The sequence below is a fragment of the Coregonus clupeaformis genome, chromosome 26 (genome assembly GCF_020615455.1).
Source record: "Coregonus clupeaformis isolate EN_2021a chromosome 26, ASM2061545v1, whole genome shotgun sequence".
Lineage (NCBI taxonomy): Eukaryota > Metazoa > Chordata > Actinopteri > Salmoniformes > Salmonidae > Coregonus > Coregonus clupeaformis.
In genome coordinates this window covers 31,092,790-31,106,632 of record NC_059217.1, presented here as the reverse complement: position 1 = coordinate 31,106,632, position 13,843 = coordinate 31,092,790, and positions in this window count along the sequence as shown.

Below are 13,843 nucleotides of genomic sequence, written 5' to 3'. Positions count from 1 at the left end.
TTTAATGGTGCTCTTATGCTACACAAAGATAAATAACTTACATTTTGCTAAACTAATCCAATCAGGTAGTTGGATTTATTGGTTTAAGTAGTCTCCTTTACCTGAGTTATTTACCGTGGTAGTCATCCTGAATGCAGATTGAGGGTTCATAAAAATTCCAACTGTTGGATAAACTAACTCTGGCTGGATTCCAAAGGGAATTATGCATCACTTTGCCAGCCAGCATAATGTGACTTGTAAGCTTGACGTGGCTTGTAATTTGTTAACAACTGTGTTAGGGTAAAACTAGGCCATCAAAGTAAAGCATTATGGTATGTTTAATGTATTGTCATAACATTACATTTTAAATAACATTTGTCTAGATACTTCTTTTTTGGAAGCCACTGGCATATACAAAGAAAGAATTCAACAACCATGTCTCTGTCACTAACAAATACAGCCATGGGTGGTAACTCTACAATTCAGTCGAAAAGTAAAGGCACCATGGGAAATATGCAAATTATGCTTTACACCATATAGTGTTAAAAAAACACCCAAAATCACTTACTGTAACACTGTAACACTAATAGGAGTTAACTCTAGATGAACACTAGTGTTGAATATAAATAACTCTGTGAGTGTTTATTACCCCATAGTGTTACATTTGAGTAACACTGGCAAGTGTAATAGCAGTGTTCATTCTTTACACTACGAAGTGTTACATTAACACTCAAAATGTAACACTATAATCAGAGTACTTTTTACACTCTCTAGGTAGTGTTAAGATTAACTCTTTAAGTGTGGATTTATCACTGCAAAATGTACTGTGTAGCTACATACGCGAGGAGAGGATACTGTTAAAGTTAATAGGCCTAACCCATCCGTACAACCCTATTTGGCCTGGCGTGCTCTGTTCATATTGCCACTGTGACATGTTCATGCTCTGTGACATGAAGGGCAGGTGAGAGGACAAGAGAGCGTGTAGTAATGACTGTTAGGTAGCAGGCAGGTGTTTGGGACCTGATTCCTCTTGCCCAATTTGGCTGAGCCAGGCCCTGTCTGTCCTGCCTGACTGACACACACACACACACACACACACACACACACACGGTGGGAGACAGGGGCAGGACAGTGCATGCTACATTCGGCCAATGTCCCCAACCGTCCCTCTGTCCCCAAACACACAGAGAGCTACTAGTCAGAGCACATCACACACTACAATCTCCAACAGTCACCAGTGGTTGTGTCTGAATGTCAAAGACAGGTGGAAGAGAGAAGAAAGGAGGAAATGAGATGAGGAGATGGGAGGGGACAGTGTTTCTCATATCATATTTGTTACAACGAGAGGTTTGGCTGGCCTTATTTGTTTACAGGTTTAGCAGGCTACTGTCTCCAGTCATTAAGTAGCTAGGGCCTAGTCTAGGCTACTTACTGACATCGGTCGTCAAATAAGGTGACAAGTCCTCCTCTCCCTCATTTCTCATCCAAATGAGCGGTGGTTAGGGTGCAAAGTATTATGATTACTGTGAGTGTAGTTTCCTAAATGTAACAACGATAGTTTGAATCTCTGTCTCTACCTTTTACTCTCTTTCTACTGACCCCTCCTTCGCATAACCAAGCAGTCATGCTATTGTTAGTCCAGTCCACTAGGGACCTTTTTAAATTATATTATGTTAGTAATCAATAACCTATAATGCGTGTGTGTGCATGTATTCTGTGTTATTATTTAGTTAGTTAGTAAATACACTACCAGTCAAAGGTTTTAGAACACCTACTCATTCAAGGGTTTTTCTTTATTTTTACTATATTCTACATTGTAGAATAATAGTGATGACATCAACACTATGAAATAACACATATGGAATCATGTAATAACCAAAAAAAGTGTTAAACAAATCAAAATATATTTTAATATTTGAGATTCTTGAAATAGTCACCCTTTGACTTGATGACAGCTTTGCACACTATTGGCATTCTCTCAACCAGCTTCACCTGGAATGCTTTTCCAACAGTCTGGAAGGAGTTCCCACATATGCTGAGCACTTGTTGGCTGCTTTTCCTTCACTCTGCGGTCAGACTCATCCCAAACCATCTCAATTGGGTTGAGGTCGGGGGATTGTGGAGGCCAGGTCAACCTCATTTCAATCGTGAGGTGTTGTTGTTACTCGACTGTGTTGAGTTTATTTCCGTTAACTCTCTCCGCGTGAACAAGACATGGGAGGGGCCTCATCATATTTCCCAGCATGCTTTGTTGCATGTTTAGGTTTTGCACATTGATTGATAAATTGATGTTGTACTATACAAAGATAAATAACTTACATTTCTCTAAACAAATCCAATCTGTAAGGGGTTGGACTTATTGCACCCGTTACTGAGATGGTTGTTCCAGTTTAGGTAGTCTTATTTAAGATCTTCACCATAGAAGTCATTCTTAGTGCAGGTTGTAGGTGATAAAATATTCTAATTCTTTGTTATCCTCCCTCTGGCTAGATTCTGATAAGAATTACTAATCACTTCACAAACCAGTGTATTGTGACTTGCAGGTCTGATGTGCCCCATTATCCAGGATTTTCAGACCCCAATGATAAGGACAACTTGGCCATAACCAAAGACCTTATAAATTGCATAATTGACAGTGCTAAAGCATTTGTTGTTATTTAAAGCACAGGGATGCTTGGTGAAGACCTCAGGATAGGAAGTGATGAATGCAACAATAATGTATTTGACACTAACCAACACAGTCATGGGTGGGTATCACTCACATTCACTTGAAATGCATGCTGGGAAATATGCAAATATAGCTTTACCCACTACAGTGTTAAAAGAACACACCCATTATTTAGTATTTAAATGGTAGGTAGCATAAACATAGCTACATGTAACACATGGATTGCATTAGTATATGCATCAAAAGTCCCAATGCAAAGTTACACCTCCATTTTCTATTTTTCGAGTCATTACATAAAACCAATCGGAATTCTGAAGAATGCCAAAGTCATGTTGGAAGAAAAAAATTCAGGGGTGTGATGTAATATGGAGGACCCGGCAAGCCAGCCTATTCCCTATAATGTAAACTCCAACAGAAACAACTTCAAATGTATAACTTCAAATTAAACCAAATCATTTGCACTCATGATGACTACTCTTTTCAATTTAATTTTCTGCCAACTTACAAGCAAACACTTTATTAATGTATTGTTACAAATCAACTTGCAAGGTTGCTAGCCAACTAGCTTGCTAACGTTAGCCCTACTAGCCTGCTAACGTCAGCCCTACCAGCCTGATAATGTTATGTTAGCACTGCATGACTCAGCCAGTTGCTATCAACACCTAGTTTACAGCTACATTAAAGTAAGCCAAAGTTTTTGAAATAAATTACATAACGCCATCCAACCATTTATCAAATAATGTTATCAAGGAATGTTAGCTATATGCAGTTATCTTAGCCAGCAAGCTAGCCAGCCAGCTAAAGTTAGCTATTTTGTCAACTAGCTATTAGCCTAGCCAGCCTAGCCAACCACCACGGTTATGGTCGGCAAGCCAGAGCCCAACAACTGGAGACCAGCTACAACACAATTAACACAACACATATAAAACATAACAGCAGCATACCACCCTGATTCCCACTGCTGGCTTGCCTCTGAAGCTAAGCAGGGTTGGTCCCTGGATGGGAGACCAGATGCTGCTGGAAGTGGTGTGGAGGGCTTGTAGGAGGCCGTCTTTCCTCTGGTCTAAAAAATATATATCCCAATTCCCCAGGGCAGTGATTGGGGACATTGCTCTGTGTAGGGTGCCGTCTTTAACGTGGGACGTGAAACGGGTGTCCTGACTCTCTGTGGTCACTAAAGGTCCCATGGCACTAATTGTAAGAGTAGGGATGTTAACCTTGGTGTCCTGACTAAATTCCCAATCTGGCCACCTAATCATCCCCAGCTTCCAATTGGCTCATGCATCCCCTCTCCTCTCCCCTCTAACTATTCCCTAGGTTGTTGCTGTAAATGAGAATGTGTTCTGAGTCAACTTATCTGATAAAATAAGGGATAAAAAAGCAGAGACAGATTGATGAAGGTGCCCATCCGATGGTAAAACTTTTAAAAGAGTGCAGGCTGAGCGAAGGGGAGGTGGGTGCTTCACCGGGCCAAGGGAGAGTCAGTGAGGGAAATCCAATAGCTATATAGCGATACAAATACAAAATAGATAGATTCCAGATGTCAGTCAGCTAGCGTGCTAGTACTCAGCCAAGGTGGGAAAAGTTACAAAACTCCCATAATTGTTTCTTTCGTTTTGAGCCCACTGCAAGAAGGCACCAATGCTTGCCATGCTTACGGGTTCCCACAAAGTTGGTGAAGAGCATGAGGATGCTAACGTTAGCCAGCTTGAGCTATATAGATTCTCCATATGACGTTAAGAAATACTGCATTGTGGGTCATTTAAAAGATATCCGGAAATAAGTTAATAAGTATGTAATAACCCAAAAACATAACTATGTTTGTAGTTATAGGTAGACAGATTGTGACTACAACTAAGTTACTAAGTCTTTGACCACACTGTGTTGTTACTTCGTTGAGTAAAACCTCATGCTTCCTACCCTTTAAAACCTAAATGCCTTGTGCTGAATAAACGTGTTCATGTGTTTAAAAAGTGTTACAGAGAATAAACATGTTCTGGTGTTTAAAATCTTAACACTGTGACACATTTTCACTGAAATTCTAAATGCCTTGACACATTTAAAAAGTGTTACAGAAAAGTGTTTAATTATGTGATCAGATCCTAAACACTTGTGTTAGGTTATTAGCCTAACTAATAATTAATAAATTGCTGTCAGCCTACATATTTCAAACAATGTAGGCCTTTTTAATTTAATACAAATTGTATGACAACTGCATGTGGGATCAACATCTTTGTAGCCTATGAAGTTCTTGTCTCACCCAACCCCATCTCTGTTCTCTCTTCCTCCCTTTCCCTCTCCCTCTCTTCCTCTGTTGCCCCTATCCTCTTAATCAATGAGATAAGCTACCCCCTCGCATTTCTCCTCATGCGCTGGTGCCCTACATCAGCTCTCAACCCGCCGTCTGCACAACTCCAGGTAAACGCTCCGTAAGCACTTTACCAGAAACGCTTGTTCTTTTGGTCTTTTTCTGCTTTCTTGTTGTTTTGTTGTTATGCTTTTCCCCTTCTCTTCCTCTTAAAAAAACAGTTCTGACACTCATTAAAATGGAAAAGAGGAGAAACATCAATAGAAGGAAGCGAGGCAGTTGGTGCGCTCGCCTCTATCCAACCTGCGGTCACACAGCCATCATCGTGTGCGTGGGGAGATAGACATAGACAGGGCTGGTTATTATCTAGAACAGGGAGATCAGACTCATGCTTTCTCCCCTCTCGATTCACAAACCGGATCACATAAAGACGATCATATCATCCCATCCCATAGGCCTACTTCTGGTGTGCAAGTGGAAAGACAGTGTTAGAGGGTCATAACAATTAGGTAAGAAGCCTGTCATACAACCACAATCACCCGAATCAAGCAACTCCTAGGAGTTCTGGGAGGCCTTGTTTATGGGGCCCTGGTTTGCTATGGCAGTATGGAGCCCAGCGGCCTCAGGCATTCCTCTGTTTTCACCCTGTCGCTGTCCCTGCCTACAGTATGTGTCAGGGGCAAAAGTTATCTCGGCCAACATCGAGGAGGCTCTTGTAAAACATTGACTCAAAAACAGCCCAACCACTGCTCATGTTATTCTTCCTATTCCCACAATTTTACAGCGTTATTATTGTACTGCTACAGATTCAGATTTATGCCTGACCCTGAACCATATTCCCAGGGGTATTGTCAGTAATAATCTTGTGGCCATACAGTTGAATTCCACTGTCAGTTCTGTTACTGTTAGCCCAATTGGGAAGCCCACTGTGGTAAGCTTGTCCAGTGTTAATATTTTAAACACTATAAATATGGACTGTTTTTAAATCACGGAGAAGGCTTGGGCTGTTACATATCAACATACTAAGTTTGATGTCAAAGATGGACCTTCTTGATATCTGGATGCATGACACGAGCCCGGATATTTGGGTTCTCACAGAGACTTGGCAAAATGGCTCGATCATTGTTGATTACATCTTCAGGTGTGACAGACTTTAAAAGGGGGGAGGGGTGGCTATACATGTATATGTGAAATCAACTCTTGTGGCATCATGTTCTCTAAATATCACTACCCCAAAAACGTTTGAGCTTTTGGTTATAGATATGGCCATAAGCTACCCAAAATACACATTTATCTGTCCGTCTTAGAGGGTTTTTACTTAGATTGGCTCACCCCGGCCTTTTGTGACCGACCGCCTCGATTCGGTCTTATGTAGCAAAATTTGAAATTGTGTTTTTTACATTGGATAACAGTAGAGACTCAGAGCTAGAAAATGCTATGTCGTACACTGCAGTTGAGGAAAAATGGGAAAGTAATTCTGCTTTGAAAGTTGATACATTCGTAATCCTACTTTTGAGAAAATTGCCTTTAAATGTTTTGGTACACCTACTGGAGAGCTCTTCTTTGTCTACACCCATTCAGCATCGTTCACACCCTCTTAAGCCTTAGTCCCACCCATCTCTTAAAGGATTCACATGTGAGGCCATTGTCACGATCGTCGGGTACAGAGGACCAAGGCGCAGCGTGGAAGGTGAACATATTTTATTAATTTGAATGATAACACGAACAAAAACAACAAACGATAACGTGATGTCCAAAGGTGCAAAACACAAACCTATACAGGAACAAGATCCCACAAACACTGTGGGAAAACTGGCTGCTTAAGTATGGTTCCCAATCAGAGACAACAAGCAACAGCTGATACACGTTGCCTCTGATTGAGAACCACACTGGCCAACATAGAAATACTATACTAGAATGAAAAACAAATGAAAACTCACACCCTGGCTCAACATACTAGAGTCCCCAGAGCCAGGGCGTGACAGTACCCCCCCCCCCAAAGGCGCGGACTCCGACCGCGCCAACCAAACACCACAGGGGAGGGACCGGGTGAGCACTCCGCCTTGGTGGCGGATCCGGCTCCGGGCATGATCCCCACTCCCTCTCTAACCCCCCAAAGAACCCCTGATTCGGTCTGGCCCTGCTGACCGGAGCTGGACTGCACACTGGTGGAGCGGATTGCTCTAGCTCCGGCGTGAAGCAGCTGACCCGCGCCGAACCAGGCACCGGTGGAACAGGCACGGGCTGTGCCGGACTGACGACGCATACCACTGGCTTGGTGTGGGGAGCAGGAACGGGCCAAGCCGGGCTGACGAAACGCACCACTGACTTGGTGCGGGAGCAGGAGCGGGCGGACCGGGCTGACGGCGCACCACTGACTTGGTGCGGGGAGCAGGAACGGGCCGAGCCGGGCTGACGAGCGCACCACTGACTTGGTGCGGGGAGCAGGAACGGGCCGGACCGGGCTGACGAAGCGCACCACTAACTTGGTGCGGGGAGCAGGAACGGGCCGGACCGGGCTGGCGAAGCGCACCACAGGCTCAATGCGGGGAGCAGGAACAGGCCGAGCCGGGCTGACGAAGCGCACCATAGGCTCGATGCGGGAAGCAGGAACAGGCCGGACCGGGCTGGCGACGCGCACCACAGGCTCGATGCGAGGGACAGGAACAGGCCGGACCGTACTGGGGACACACACCACTGGCCCTACGCGGGGATCAGGAACGGGCCGTACCGGACTGGTAACACACCCCAGTACCTCTCGCCGTGCCTCTACACTTTCCTTCCCCTTTGTGACCAGTGGCCCCCTTAACCTGGCGGCCTCCTCTGCCAACCCGCTGGACCGCTCTATCGCGGCCTCCTGCTGCCCCGTCGTCCACGGCGTGAGCCCCCCCCCTAAAAATTTTCTGGGTGTCTCTCCTCCCCGTGGACCAGGCCTCCATATTTCTCGCCAGACTCTCACCCCACTGCTCCAAAGTCCAACCTCTCTGCTCTTCACTTGGCTTGGCCCAGTCGAGACTCTTACTCCACTGCTCCAAAGTCCAACCTTTCTGCTCTTCACTTGGCTTGGCCCAGTCGAGGTTGCAAAGGCGATCCGCTAGAGATTCCCCTGGAGATGGCTCCTGGACACGCTGCTTGGTCCAGTTTGGGTGGGATCTTCTGTCACGATCGTCGGGTACAGAGGACCAAGGCGCAGCGTGGAAGGTGAACATATTTTATTAATTTGAATGATAACACGAACAAAAACAACAAACGATAACGTGACGTCCAAAGGTGCAAACCACAAACCTATACAGGAACAAGATCCCACAAACACTGTGGGAAAACTGGCTGCTTAAGTATGGTTCCCAATCAGAGACAACAAGCAACAGCTGATACACGTTGCCTCTGATTGAGAACCACACTGGCCAACATAGAAATACTAAACTAGAATGAAAAACAAATGAAAACTCACACCCTGGCTCAACATACTAGAGTCCCCAGAGCCAGGGCGTGACAGCCGTGTGGTAAACTCACGCTATATCAAATAAGATCTAAGTTTATTTGTCACGCACAGGATACAGAAGGTGTAAACGGTACAGTGATAGAACTTGCATAGTAGCAATATAAAAAACAGAAAGTGTCCATATAAAAATATAAATATTCTGTTGTTATTAGATGACGCTTACCCGACACACTTGTCTAAATTGATGGGTCATGTGCAGGAAATGCTATAACCACCCCTCACCCACATCTAGCTAAGTGGATGGGTCACTATTGTCTAGACATGTACACATGTTCATGAAATACAATCGATGGCCGTAATCACCCCCAGACACACCTGCTAATTTGGTGGGTCATGTAATAATCCGGCCGAAGAGGAGTCTTTTGTTTAGACCAGGGATGTCAATCATACGGCCCGTGGGCCAGAACCGGCCCGCCAGATGGTTCAATCCGGCCCGCGAGACGACGTCCACTTTTTTTTTTTAAAGGAACAGATATTCCAAATTTGTCCAGCAGAGTTCGCACTGAAATAACGAGAGATCCTGAAATAAACAGCACGTGACAGCAACGCGCCCAGAATGCGCCATCTGCCGATCTTGCCTTATCGTTATTAAGCTCGTTGTCAAAATTACCCACATTACCAAAATGTCTTTGTCAAAAAGGAGAAAAGTTGACACAGAGTGCAGAGTTTTCCAAGAAAAATGGACTGATTCATATTTATTCACAGAAGTGAATGGGAAATATGTGTGCTTGGTGTGTAATCAGCAAGTTTCAGTGCTCAAGGAATATAATATTCGGCGCCACTATGAGACTCATCATGGTGAAAAATACAACCATTTGCGAGGACAACTGAGAATAGAGAAGATAAATGAATTGTTAGTGGGTCTGAAGAAACAGCAGTCTGTTTTTACCCGTAGCCGAGAGGTCAGTGATGCAGCGGTGAAAGCTAGCTACCTTATTGCTAATGAGATAGCGTTAGGATCCAAGCCATTTTCTGAGGGTGAGTTCGTGAAAACATGCATGCTAAAGGCTGCAGAAATCGTGTGCCCTGAAAAGCGACAGGCCTTTGCCAACATTAGCCTAACGAGAAACACTGTCGCAGATAGAATTTCAGATCTCTCGGCAGACTTGGAGAGCCAAATGAATCACAAAGTCAAGTCATTTGTTGCATTTTCGGTTGCAATTGATGAGAGCACTGATATTACAGATGTTGCTCAACTGGCCATATTCATTTGTGGTGTTGATGCGACTTTGACAGTCACCGAGGAGTTCCTTGGGTTGGTACCTATGACGGATACTACAACAGCGGATGACATTATGAGCTCTCTCGTTGGAGCGCTGGACAGAGTCGGAGTGGACTGGTCCCGTGCCGTCAGCCTGGCTACAGATGGTGCGCCATCAATGATTGGGAGAAAAGCAGGCGTTGTGACAAAATTCAGAGATAAAGTACAGGTTTCAGGAGCAGCCGGTAGGCCGCAGTGAGAGAAAGAGAGGGGAGGGGGTTAAACAGCGAGTAGGTCAAGTCTAATTGTAAGACTTGTAATGCTCTTTAAGAGACGTTTTGCACTCTGAAGAATACAGTTCTGTGAAAAAATAACATTTACTGTGGTAATGTAATATTTAAAGACCATGAACATTGTGATAACGTTCTTCATAGCTCCCACTTTAGTTTGTGCATAGTGTGGTGAGTCAGTTCAGGTGGTCAGAATGTATACTGTACATTAAAATAAGTTAAGCTAATAAGTTAATAAAACAAGTTGTTTTAATCAAAGTGAAATGCCATTTTTTCAGTTCCATAGGGCTATCTGTGAATAAATGTTTTGTGCCTTTGTAGATCCACTGTGATCTGTGAGTTATAATGCACATATGTAGGCTAAATGATAAATTAAGGCATAATATTGAAAAACAAAGGTAAAGATCTGGAGTTGACGTTATTTATAGGTTATTTTGCTATTATTTTACTGGCCCGGCCCACTTGAGATCAGATTGCGCTGTATGTGGCCCCTGAACCAAAATGAGTTTGACACCCCTGGTTTAGACTCATACCACTACCAATACAAACATTGTCATAGCTGTAGTAGGAATCTGCAGGTAGCTAAAGCTAACAAACTAGGTTCAATATTAACTAGCTAACATTAGGCTATAACTAGCAATGCAAATGAGTTTCTGATTTGAATAATATTACTACACAGATCATACACGTAACGTTAGCTAGCGAGCCAGCAAGCTAATATTTGCTAGCTAACTAACAGTATGCTGTAACTTGCAATAAAAATGACTTTCTGACAAAATTAGAAACTTATATCTGGAAAATGTAGCTAGACTCTTAACAGTATACAGTGAGGGAAAAAGGCATTTGATCCCCTACTGATTTTGCACGTTTGCCCACTGACAAAGAAATTATCAGTCTATAATTTTAATTGTAGGTTTATTTGAACAGTGACAGACAGAATAACAACGCATGTCAAAAAACGCATGTCAAAAATGTTATAAATTGATTTTCATATTAATGAGGGAAATAAGTATTTGACCCCCTCTCAATCAGAAAGATTTCTGGCACCCAGGTGTCTTTTATACAGGTAACGAGCTGAGATTAGGAGCACACTCTTAAAGGGAGTGCTCCTAATCTCAGCTTGTTACCTGTATAAAAGACACCTGTCCACAGAAGCAATCAATCAATCAGATTCCAAACTCTCCACCATGACCAAGACCAAAGAGCTCTCCAAGGATGTCAGCGACAAGATTGTAGACCTACACAAGGCTGGAATGGGCTACAAGACCATCGCCAAGCAGCTTGGTGAGAAGGTGACAACAGTTGGTGCGATTATTCGCAAATGGAAGAAACACAAAAGAACTGTCAATCTCCCTTGGCCTGGGGCTCCATGCAATATCTCACCTCGTGGAGTTGCAATGATCATGAGAACGGTGAGGAATCAGCCCAGAACTACACGGGAGGATCTTGTCAATGATCTCAAGGCAGCTGGGACCATAGTCACCAAGAAAACAATTGGTAACACACTACGCCGTGAAGGACTGAAATCCTGCAGGGCCCGCAAGGTCCCCCTGCTCAAGAAAGCACATATACAGGGCCGTCTGAAGTTTGCCAAAGAACATCTGAATGATTCAGAGGAAAACTGGGTGAAAGTGTTGTAGTCAGATGAGACCAAAATCGAGCTCTTTGGCATCAACTCAACTCGCCGTGTTTGGAGGAGGAGGAATGCTGCCTATGACCCCAAGAACACCATCCCCACCGTCAAACATGGAGGTGGAAACATTATGCTTTGGGGGGGGTTTTCTGCTTAGGGGACAGGACAACTTCACCGCATCAAATGGACGATGGACGGGGCCATGTACCGTCAAATCTTGGGTGAGAACCTCCTTCCCTCAGCCAGGGCATTGAAAATGGGTCGTGGATGGGTATTCCAGCATGACAATGACCCAAAACACAAGGCCAAGGCAACAAAGGAGTGGCTCAAGAAGAAGCACATCAAGGTCCTGGAGTGGCCTAGCCAGTCTCCAGACCTTAATCCCATAGAAAATCTGTGGAGGGAGCTGAAGGTTCAAGTTGCCAAACGTCAGCCTCAAAACTTTAATGACTTGGAGAAGATCTGCAAAGAGGACTGGAACAAAATCCCTCCTGAGATGTGTGAAGACCTGGTGGCCAACTACAAGAAACATCTGACCTCTGTGGTTGCCAACAAGGGTTTTGCCACCATGGCTAACGTTATATCTTTCAAAAAGGGCGCTGTAGAAAGACCTGTCAACACATACTGAACAGCTCACATTATAGACAGAAGTGTGCTAGATGGCAGACCAATCCAAACTAATCTCCTGGCATGTCAAGCCAAGTGGTAAGGGTCCTGTTTTTTTCCAAGGCTAAACCAACTAGGCTGGTAATTTAACAATTGCATTCGTATTTATGGATGGAATACAAGTTTGTTACTAAGGCACGTGAAAGTTCACATGTCTGCCAAAATACGCATTTTGATAAAAAAATAAATGTTTACGTTCAAAAGCTGCTCCTGGTAAGTAGTGACATGCGGTATACGCCTAGTTTGCTGAAACGAGTCACATTTGTCTTGACTTTCACCTGACTCAACTGATTGCAAAACCCACATGGATTAATGAAAAAAAAAATCCAGCAAACTCCTCACTGAGTGACCTAATTCTGACAAATAGCCGCCACAAGTACTTGTCCAGTGGTGTCTTTGCCAACGATCTCAGTGATCCCTATCCTATTGCATGTATATTAGAGATACCAAACAGATTAACACTGATCGTTGTATAGTTATGAAGAGAAATTCCCCACAAGCTTTACTTCCTGATATGTATTACTCTGACTTTTCCTCTATCAGCTGCATGCCTGACCCTGAATTAGCTCTAGAATTGTTCTTATCTATTTGTATCTTGCTGGCAGACAAACACCCTTCCTTTAAACACCTTAAAGTAAAAAATATAACAAATCCTTGGTTTCTATAGAACTTTCAGATCATGTTGTGATGAGAAATCAGGCCTGGGCCAAAGCTAGAAAAACTGACTGAGTAGCTGATTGGCAGCTTTTCGGGCAATTTATAAATATATGCACTTTCTCAATCGAGAAAGCTAAATCCAGCCAAATTCTATGTTCTATCTCAGACTCTGCTGGTGATCCATCTACATTTTGGAAAACAGTTAATGTACTGAAGCGTGGATATTCCTCTCCTTATCTGCCTAAGCAAGTTGTGTCAGACTCAGGCATCATTACTAACTGATGCATTTAATCAGCATTTTATCACGGCAGGCTTTTTAATTGAAAGAAATGATGGTTTAATTGACCCTGGTCAGCCAGTTGGAGAAATCAATAATGAAGAAAGATCAGGACGGCTTCCAGAGTATGAGATGCTTTATTGACAAAGACAAGCAAATACATACAGTGAGGAAAAAAGTATTTAGTCAGCCACCAATTGTGCAAGTTCTCCCACTTAAGAAGATGAGAGAGGCCTGTAATTTTCATCATAGGTACACGTCAACTATGACAGAAAAAATGAGAAAAAAATCTAGAAAATCACATTGGAGGGTTTTTAATGAATTTATTTGCAAATTATGGTGGAAAATAAGTATTTGGTCAATAACAAAAGTTTCTCAATACTTTGTTATATACCCTTTGTTGGCAATGACACAGGTCAAACATTTTCTGTAAGTCTTCACAAGGTTTTCACACACTGTTGCTGGTATTTTGGCCCATTCCTCCATGCAGATCTCCTCTAGAGCAGTGATGTTTTGGGGCTGTCGCTGGGCAACACAGACTTTCAACTCCCTCCAAAGATTTTCTATGGGGTTGAGATCTGGAGACTGGCTAGGCCACTCCAGGACCTTGAAATGCTTCTTACGAAGCCACTCCTTCGTTGCCCGGGCGGTGTGTTTGGGAT